The 9574-nt window shown below is 39.1% G+C and overlaps 1 long non-coding RNA gene across 1 annotated transcript; it reads right to left on the reverse strand.

Annotated features, from left to right (window-relative positions):
• Nucleotides 1-3789: 3789 nt before the first annotated feature.
• On the reverse strand, nt 3790-8965 carry LOC133051641 (uncharacterized). The gene is made up of 5 exons (XR_009691911.1): nt 8776-8965; nt 8316-8395; nt 7703-7841; nt 7174-7337; nt 3790-3888 (listed from the first exon to the last, which is right to left on the reverse strand). It is a non-coding gene; the product is annotated as an uncharacterized LOC133051641 (long non-coding RNA).
• Nucleotides 8966-9574: the final 609 nt, after the last annotated feature.

Below are 9574 nucleotides of genomic sequence, written 5' to 3' on the forward strand. Positions count from 1 at the left end.
TTAATTTGATCAAACTCGGGGAGATAGTGTAGGACAGAGGAGCCTGGCGTGCTGCTGGTCATGGGGTGGTAAATCGTAGGACACGACTGAGCGACTGAACAACCACCACCACCTCCACCTTCCCTTTGAGCTTCCCTAAGGTGCCACCGCCCCACTCTCAGCAGGGATAAGAAGCTTTCTGTGTCTGTCAGTGGTGAAGGCTGAGACTTATGTCTTCACACACTCAGCGCCCCCTGCTTAGGTTTGATATGGGTCCTTAGAATGCTCATCACTCCCTACCAGAGCTCAGACCAGGGAGCCTTCTCACAACAGTAATGGAGCACCTCCCCTGCTACAGAAATGGCAGTTGGAGCTATCTACCCCTCTCAATGTGTTTTCTCCCTTTACATTCACTTCCACATTTCATCCTTGAGTCACCAAATCCAACTCTGCTCATCTCCACCTGGTTACTGTAACAACCTGCACCTGCATCTCTATCAGGCGGGTGCATGTACCCCCTGCACTTCGTATTTTCTTTCTCCTTTCCCTTCAGAATCTGTAGACTCCCAGACGTCACCCTCAAAAGGGGCAGTGATGCAGGGGAGGTTGTGACTCTCATCTACAGCCTGGGTCAAAGCACGACTGTGTTATGTATAACCTCTTTCACTCTTACAATGAACCTTATCTTCTAGCTTTCCTCCTGCTTCTTGGCCACCCCACTCACTGTGTCCCCCCATCCCCTTAGGTCCATTCCCTATGTATCTCCTTTGCACTTCTTTTCTGTTTATGTGTCTGTCTGGTCCACCAGTGTGATATTCCCATCATCCACCTCACATCACTGGTCTTGTTATTGCAAGCTTTGCAGATAGGTCCTGAAACATGCTAGTAATCAATGTGTGTCTACTAAATGAAGGGATATTTTTAATGACTGACAGGAAAAGCATCTCCTCCATGTGGGAGTCAGTATATAGGTGTCATATTTGTAGCACCATACATAAAGCCTTGTGTCTTGTTCCAGACACTGTAGGGGTGTGGCTCTGTCTTGGTGGCCTGGTGACCTTGCATGTTCCCACTTAGGCTACGTAGGCAAGGCTAAACTGCAGGCTGACTTGAATCTTGACAGAAAATCTACTGATTGCTCTTGCAGCAAGAGGAGATAAGCAGCCTGATGAAGAGCTACTATGAGACCATTTCTCACCTGCCTCCTTTTCTAGCTGGAGGTGACACAAAGTTGCTACTCACCCACCTCTGGTTTCCGTTGAACCTAGGATGGTCTCCCTAGCCCCAGCTGAGAGTACACCTGTGGACTACAGAGCTGCTCAGTCCATAGGGCACAGCTGTGGGCTCCTTCCCGGCAGAGCCCCACCACCTGCAGTGCCTGTTACTGAGGCCTTCCAATTCAGTGTCAAACCGTGGGACTAGGGGCACGGCAACTGACACCAGGGGCATATTGCTGCTGCACTGTCTGTCAGTTAGAATCTGAATCCATTCGGGTTCATTGTCTCCTTACTGGCCAAGCCCGTAGAAGGTGACAAACTAACAACTCATTGGTACACTGTGTGGTCCTGTAGCCCCTGCAGTGTTACTTAGGGACTGGCTGCCTGACTACGTGACAGAGTCTGGTGTTGAGTTGTGTGATGCTGCGTGACCAGAATATCGGCTTATTTTCTTTGTCATCACACACAGCAAGGAGCACAGTGTTCACTACATACTATGACTTAGGGTAGCCTTGTCAGTCCTCATTTACAAACCAACCTTAGAATGGATACTATGTCTGATACCAGCTGCACCACTATTGAGTCAATATATTTATTCAGACAAAATATGTTTCTGAAGTGCGATTCACTTTAAAAGTTAGTCTTATAGTTTACTTAAAATTCAATATCTGTATCACTTGAGAGAATTGTAATTATAAAGGTAAATGAAATTAAATATTTTGAATGTTTAAATGAAAAATTGCAGTAGAATAAGCCAAATCCATTTGCAATGGAATGCCTACTTCACATATGCTGTTTATTCTTCATAACAAATATTTAGTGTAAAATTGTAATTTCCATTTTAGAAATAGGGAAACAGATGCAAAGGATGTAAATACCTTTCTCACCTTCACACACTATGTGTCACAGCCAGTATTGATACTTAGTTATGTCACGTTCTGTGCTTAGTCGCTCAATCGTGTCCAACTCTTTGCGACCCTTGGACTGTATCCCGTCAGGCACCTCTATCCATGGTGATTATTCAGGCAAGAATACTGGAGTGGGTTGCTAGCCCACCTCTAGGCGATCTTCCTGACCCCGGGATCGAACCCAGGTCTCCAGCCCTGCAGGTGGATTCTTTACCATTGTTACCTCCCATTTTCAGTCCTTTTAAACCTGGATTTTCACACCTCTGTAAGGGCAAAACACCTGCTATTTATAATGCCCTCTTATTCCCTAAGCAGAGTGCATTCTGAATAGGTCCTTTGTTGCATAAATATATTTTTTGGTGCATGATGATGCAGATGGGGGCTCAGAGATGTAAGTGTTTTGTTATTATGTAATAATAAGGATATAAGGGAGGAATCAGACAGCTGGAAGACTTCCCTGTACCTCTAACGGTAAAGAATCTGCCTGCAATGCAGGAGACCAAAGTTCGATCCCTGGGTTGGGAAGATCCTCTAGAGAAGGGAATGGCAATCCACTCCAGTATTCTTGCCTGGAGAATTCCATGGACAGAGAAGCCTGGCGGGCTACAGTTTGTGGGGTCGCAAAGAGTCACACACAACTGTGTGACTAACACACACACACACACAGCACAGCTGGAGGGCGTCTGAGATCTGGTGACTATCAAGCCAATGGAGGATGTCACGGAAAAGAAAAGACGTTTGTGGCTGCTCTCTCCCTGTACCCAAAAAACTTGGAAGGCAAGTCAGAAGAGTGTGAAAGATACACTGTGGCATTTGCCATGGAATCTGACAGCAGTTTTTTTCTCTGTCTCCCTAGAACCTTTAACAATGGCTTTGGCATTTCATTTCTGTGTAAGACAATACAAGTATATTAAGTATTAAAAAATGTTTCTCTGTCCATGATTTCATCAGGGACCATATGAGATCTGGGTGGCACATTTTGTAAACCCATACATTCAAGAGAAGAACAAAGGCTTTCATGAATTTTTTATGTGTGGTATATATATATATATGTATGTATGTGTATTAACATGTAGATTGCACCTAAAGAATATGTTATGACCAAATTTTTTTAACCCTAGAAGTGCAAGGGTGGTTTACATGTATAAGGTCACCAATGCAATTCACCACAGTAAGACAAAAATGGAGGGAAAACAATTCTATGATCATCAAACTTGATGCATTATAAGTGTTTGATGAAAATTAATCTATATTTAAGACAGCAAACAAGGAATAGAATGGAACTTACTCTGATAAAGTATATCTACAAAAAAGCAACTTAAACAGGTTGAAATGGAGAAGATTTTTCATTTTCTATCAGGAAAAATGCCGATTATCACCTATTTTAGTCAAGACTATTCTGGCTAGGTTTGTTCAATGCTGCAAAATGAGGAAAGGTTTAAGGTTTAAGCCAGTAGAAACTGTTGATATTCAAATATAATAGTATATTTTGGACAGCAAAAGCAGTCTAGATCTAAATTTGTGGAATTAATATGCATAGATGAATTGGTGGACAGAAAGTCTATATACAAACATTCTATCGCTACATGCATCCTCAACTAGACAATAAAAACCGCAAACCATGAAATTTCAATAACATTAAATAACCAGGGATAAATTTAACAAAAAATGTGGAAGTATAAAATGAAACTTTTTACTGACAGCTTTAACAGTCAAATATACAGCATAAGAACAGCATAGATAGTTTCAGTTTATCTTCTTTCAAGCAACTGGTTCCCCTTCACCTATAATATAAACATTAAACTTACTTAGCAGAACTTTATTTCGATGATAGGAGAGGTATACAAAGTTCACTGCAGTTGTACTTCTATATAATGGATTAAAACAAGAACACTAAGGGCGACCCTTTGGCTTACCTTCAGTTCATCCTCTCTAGAAATTTTATAGACTTTTCAGGCACATTATGAGTATTTTAAAAACACACTACTCTTCCAAGTTATACAAGAAAACAAGGACACTGAGTTCAGAACAAATGAAATCAATGGAACCTATCAGAATGTAGTTTTCAGTAGAAGGCAAAACTGTGTACACATTCAAAACTGTGTACAATATCTAACAACAAACAACACCCTAAGGAAAACAAAATACACAAAAAATGAAACAAACACATCCCCCAAAAGTATCATTTACTTGCATTGATTTGAAATAATATTCTGAATATAAGATAGCTAAATAGTTGTTACCTCTGTTACTGCTTAAGTGAAGTAAATAAAAAGGCCAGTATTACATTTGTTTCTTCTCTACTGTGGAAAAGTATAGAAATTTTCATTTGTTTTAGTTTATCCCTGATATGGTTGTTTTAAGTTGGTTAAACATTTGTCCCCCTCTTTCCTTGTGGCCCTCATATAATTCTAAATGTTTCTTTTCACCCTGGAAAGCATTCCAGTTGGTATAATAGATTATATGGTGACACTAATTTTAAGTCATTACTATCACTGGCGACATGGTGACATCAAAATGTGAAGCAGAAATAGGACTGTTTCTCATAGCCACACCAAGAAAAGAAAGAAAAAAAGGAGAGAAGAGAAGAAAAGGGAGAGCAAGAGGGAGTATGAGTGAGACAGAAAAGCAAGTAGGAAGACAGAAAGAAAGTCTGGAAAAGCAGATATTTTTCCTTGTTTCTAAATGATGGGTTTTGAGAGACAACTCTGACCAATTTCAAAAGTTCATTCACGGGATCTGTGATGTTTAGTTATTTAGTTACTGTGGGGTATGTTAAATATTTGCTTTTCTCTCCTATTAGCCATTTCATCAATATTCTGAAAATACCTGAGTTCTAGATTATACTGTTTTAATTCTGTAATATACTAACCAATAAGTGTCTTGTTCATATTTCTTATTATGTGTACTTGGGCTTTGTCCATTTTCTTCACAGTTATGTAAACTGAGAGGAATGGACTGGAATTTGGGGTTGGCAGATAAAAACTATTACACTCAGAATGGATAAACAACAAGGTCCTACTATACCACACAGGGAACTATGTCCAATCTCCTGTGATAAATCACAAAGGAAAAGAATATTTATAAAATGTATATATACATGTTAAAAATTATTTAAACTAGCACATTGTCTTTATTTCTTAGTTAAATTTATTTTTCTCTTCCTAACAATTCATACCTGTCTTTTATTAAGTATCTTTTTATTTTTCCCTTAGGTTCATTCTGCTGCTCTTTTTCTTACCTTTTATATTGGATGTAGCATTGTATATTTATGTACTTTTTAATTTATGTATTGATCTTTTCAAGTACCACACATATTTAGGACAAAGATTTTTCTATGAGAACATTTTAATCATGTTCTGTAGTTACTTGAAAGTAGTCTGGGGAGGGGGGATCGAGATGGGGAATACATGTAAATCCATGGCAGATTCATGTCAATGTATGACAAAAACCACTACAATATTGTAAAGTAATTAGCCTCTAACTAATAAAAATAAATGGAAAAAAAAAAAAGAAAGTAGTCTGGAAGTGGTATTTTCGTCTAAATGTTCTAATGGAATGGAACAAAAATGTAAAGTGAAAATATTCAGAAGGCTAATACACAATAAATTCTTCCAGAAACATGAAGTTCTTCCATTAAAATCGGAATCATGCAATTAATTGCCATCAATTTGGAAAACACGTATGTGAAATATACTAAGCTGATTACGTGGGAAGAGCTAGAGTTACAGACTTTGACCTTCAAAACTTTTTAAACTGATGCATCAAAGAGGAAAAATAACATAATTGATAAGGTTAGAGACGATATATCATGAGGCTCAGATTTTTATTAGTTCTTTAAGAGTGACAGTGGGATGTATGGCAAAAACCATCATCAAAAACCATCATAGTATTGCAAAGTAATTCTCCTCCAATTAAAATAAGCAAAGTGAAGTGAAGTCGCTCAGTCGTGTGTGACTCTTTGCGACCCCGTGGATTATAGCCTGCCAGGCTCCTCCTTCCATGGGATTCTCCAGGAAAGAATACTGGAGAGGGTTGCCATTTCCTTCTCCAAAATAAGCAACCCCCCCCCAAGAAAAAACAGACCAGTCATGGGGGCAGATAGTGTGCTTAGCATGTGTATCTTACTCACACCCGCCTTGAATAGCATTGACTACATACACTCTCTCAACTTGATCAGCCACAGACACAGGAAACTAGACTATCTTTGGCCATTTCATTGTTCAGTCATTTCATGCTTCATTGGGGAAAGGATTTAAAATGTAACTACATTTTAAGAGCTAGAGAATACAGAATTTGAGATAATTTAACAAACATCAAGAAGAATGTTGGTTCATGTTCTTTTTTTAAAAACAGTTTATTTATTTATTTTAATTGGAGGCTAATGACTTTACAATATTGTCGTGGTTTTTGCCATACATCGACATGAATCAGCCACAGGTGTACATGTGTTCCCCATCAGAAAATGAAATCTCAATTCCCATGTTATAATTCGAGTCAAGATGCTATTTTATGATAAATAAATCATGGAAAACAGAGTATTCTTGTATGCATGCCATCGAAGAGAACCAGAGAATGCAAAAATTAGCATTGAAAAATGAGCACTTTAGTGTATCTGTTCTGAATTCACAACTTACATGAGTAAAGTTGAGTTTAGAAGTTAAGGGATTTGACAGAATCACACACATTATGTTAAAGCTGGTACTAGAACCTACTTGAATGCCTGAGCATATTTCATATAAACTGATATTTATTACAAATGCATTCCATATTTGTTACAAGCAGAAATTATAGAAGAACCTGAAAATTATTAGCTGTTGGTTAAAGTACATATACTCAAGAGAAGATAACAGTTTCCTTTTTTCAATTCGATATGGCTTTGATCCTGTCTGTTTCTTTATTTGCAAGTCTGTAAGTCAGGCACTCAGGCATCTGGGGTCTGAACTATCTTTCAAAGAATATGTGAACTCTGTTATTAAAATAATAGTAATTTTCCCTCTATATTATTAAAGATATAATATTCTGAAAAACAGAAACCACACAAATTACTTTCTGAATGGATGACATACCTGCTTCTGGCATTTCAACAGGCTCTGTATTTGATGCAATCTCCTCCTTGACATCGGGACCATCTCTGCCTTGACCCCCAGTCTTTGCCACAGCCGATTCCCGGAGATCAGTTTCCAGGTCAGAATTTTTTAAAAAATGAATCAATTCAGCTGTAAAGCATACACTATAAACAAGAGAATGATAATATTGATCCCCTCGGTGTTATGAATTAAAAGCCTTAGGCTAGTTTGGTAAAAATGTGATGAATAAGAACCTCAGGAGCATTATTCCAGGAATGTTTTGCTGGAGAAAAAGGAAAGCAGAATTTTCCAGATGTTATAACCATTTTCCCTTCCCAGGGCTGTCCTCAGACAACTCAGTTGCCCTCTTCTCTTTGTCTTGAAAACACGGGAATATTTGAGCGACCACACTAACCTGCGAACTATACTCTCCTCAGTTTTTTAGGAACTGTCTAAAGCCCTTTTCTAATGTTTCCTTTCCTCCTCTTACTGGTTATGTCTTAAGACATGATGCACACATACACTTTACCTCCAGGGGCATCCTTCTCCTTCTCTTCATCATGATTCACTGGATCCTCTCCACTGACTTCCTCCTTTCCAGGTGTGATATCCTGAATCTCAGCTGGTGCTTCCTCTTGTTCAGGTTGCTCAACACTGGGCTGCTGGTCCTAGGAGAGTGTGCATGCAAATCAAACTTTTTGTTGTTAACACATCTAACAGCATAAATATACATAATACACAGATATATCTAATTATAAGTAAACCTAACAACGTTTTCCCAACACAATTCTATGTCCTTACATTTAAAAAAGTTACTCTTCCCACAGAGAAGAGTTAGCTCCCATAAGAGTTACCCAGAAAGACTTTGGAATCTATTTAACTCTATGCTGGGATGGAAGTGTGCAATTCGTTGTTAATAAGCAGGAGGAGGGAGTCACTGTGCACATTTCCAGGGAATTTCACAGTATACTCATCCAGGCAATGCCAGACTGTAATATATCTGGATCAGTGTTCCTTCCTAAGACAAACTGTCACCCTTTATCAGCACGGAAGACCTTTATCACTGCATCTGCATTACTTAACATCATTTTCTCAAAAGTAAATTTGTGCTAATAGAAAATATCAAATGCTAAGGTACTCACAACCACAGGTTCATCCAGCTGGGAGGAATCTTGACCTGTAGGGCCCAATGTTGATGCCACTTGCCCACTCATATTTCTCCCTGAAAGTAGAATATTGTCAATTAGAAAATGTATTTAAGAGTACAGCTATATTTGATCACTTTTATGACCATATGTTGACTTACTATGTTTTAAAACTGTGAAAATACTTTCAAAAGAAAACTCTGGTTAAGTATGAGTGTACATGCATTCCAACTACACCAAATACAGTTGCTTGCAAAGCCATTTGTATCTTCGCTAAGCTGGCAGAGAAATCACCTTAAGGTACACAGAAGACAGAGAATTGTTGTGAGGAAGTTTGATTTCACAACAGAATTCTCCATCATGAAGATATTTAGTGAAATACTGCTAGGAATTTAAAAATTCAGGACTATTGCTCTTGTCCCACTCCTATTCACTAGACCTATTTTCCCCAACTCACTTGGAATTCAGTTGGGACACGAAGAAAGGGTCAGTCTTTACAGCCTGACTATGGCAATGTTCTCAGTGTCTGTGGCTGACGTGAGTCTGCATACAGAGCAACGGGTCCACTTCTCTCTTGGCACTGAGAGCGTCATTTCCTAGGTAGGTTGATAAGAAGTCCAGGGGTCCCCAAGGAGAGAGAGGTCTGGAATTCTCAAGGAGGAAGAAAGGACAAACTTTTTACTTTTTTTTCTCTACATTCCTTATGATTATATAACAATAATGTATCCTGCCTGAGGACAGTCTCTGGATTAAACCCTCTGGCTAATTCTGTTATCTTAAAACAAAAATTATGGGAGTAGGTCTGGTCTTTACAAGGATGTATCCTGCCTGAGGACAGTCTCTGGATTAAACCTTCTGGCTAATTCCGTTATCTTAAAATGTAAATTATGGGAGTAGGTCTGGTGAGGTCTTTACAACCTCCAGACATTCATTGGAGAGTATATAACTCCATTGCTGACACCAGCAAGGGCGTACTCTTCCTACCCCCTACAGATGTCTATGTCAGAAGTTTTCTCTATCTCCTTTATACTTTAATAAAACTTAATTACACAAAATCTCTGAGCAATCCAGCCTCGTCTCTGACCCTGGATTGAATTCTTCTCCTCCGGAGGCCAAGAACCCTGGGGTCTATGCGTGGTTCAGCAACAATCTTTAGCGCCTTACCACAAAACTCGCGATACGGTCACAAACCCACCGCGGTAGGGTTGCTAGGCCTTTTCATAATCGCCCACCCTGCCCGCTGCCCAGGTCCCACT

This window comes from Dama dama, chromosome X (genome assembly GCF_033118175.1).
Source record: "Dama dama isolate Ldn47 chromosome X, ASM3311817v1, whole genome shotgun sequence".
NCBI classification, from domain to species: Eukaryota; Metazoa; Chordata; class Mammalia; order Artiodactyla; family Cervidae; genus Dama; species Dama dama.